This window comes from Macaca fascicularis, chromosome 3, assembly GCF_037993035.2.
Source record: "Macaca fascicularis isolate 582-1 chromosome 3, T2T-MFA8v1.1".
Classification (NCBI taxonomy): domain Eukaryota; kingdom Metazoa; phylum Chordata; class Mammalia; order Primates; family Cercopithecidae; genus Macaca; species Macaca fascicularis.
Window position 1 is genome coordinate 28,771,585 of NC_088377.1, and position 1,279 is coordinate 28,772,863.

The following is a 1,279-nucleotide window of genomic DNA, read 5'->3' on the forward strand; positions in this document are numbered from 1 at the left end:
TAGGATACGTAAAGTTACAGAGGAACAAGGGAATTCATTTGGTTACAGCATTACAATTGGTTTACATTTTAAGTTATACATTTAGTAGTTTTTCTATTGGTTCCCACGCTTTCAGTAAAACCACAAATGGCTGTGTCCTTATCGGGGATTTTCCAGGTGGTGTTTGTACTGGGCTCAGGAAATTGAGAGATATATGGTGGGATGTGTTTGTACTGGGCTCAGGAAATTGAGAGATATATGGTGGGATGTGTTTGTACTGGGCTCAGGAAATTGAGAGATATATGGTGGGATGTGTTTGTACTGGGCTTAGGAAGTTGAGAGATATATGGTGTTTGTACTGGGCTCAGGAAATTGAGAGATATATGGTGGGATGTGTTTGTACTGGGCCTGTTTGTGTTGAGCCCGGGGCTGAGGAATGTGCCTGATTTCTTTCAATTCCTTTTGTTGTTGTTGTTGTTGTTGTTGTTATCAAAACCAGCTTAATTTCCTTTTGGAGATATCTTGCAACCTTAATACAGTTCTATTGAAACCCCAAATTTCTGTCCTTGGCAAGAAAAAAATGAGTCTTATCTCTGCTAGTTCACTTTGGAGTTTTGTTTCACTGTATAAAATGGTGTTTCAGTGACATCTTTCATATATCAACTATCACGGATAACACAGATGTAAGAAGTGTTGAAAAAATTATCCTAATTTTTACATATCTTGTGATTTTTCTATTTCTAGACTAATCTTTTTAAAGATACAAAAATCAGTTCCCCACGGAATCATTCTATGGATACTTTTTTCCACAAAGAAGAAAATATCTTCATGGAAAAACTTCATTGTATAAATTTAAAGTTTTTTATACTATATTTTGAGGCGCTCTTATTTGTTTTCTGAAATGTTGAATATTCAGAATAAGATCATATTCCCTCTCTATCTCCCATTGTTTCATATTTCTTTTCCTCTCTTTCTAATGGCAAAATAAAATAAAGTTTATCTATTGATAATTGCAACAACAAAGGAAAGAAAACAACAAAGGAAAGAAAAAAACAAAGGAAAATAAAGAGTCTGTGCAACTCAATTGAGATATACGTGAAATCTCTGGGTAGACCTTGCCAACATAATTTTGAAAAATAAATTTTAAAACTTTCAGATATTCTTATACTGCTTCTTTTACACAAACTGACCATCACCCAGAATATCAGAGGGGGAAATAACTCAGCATTTGCTTATAACTCATTTATTTTCAGTTGGGGTAAGGGTTCTTCATGTCACCTAAACCTAGGTGTACAGTATA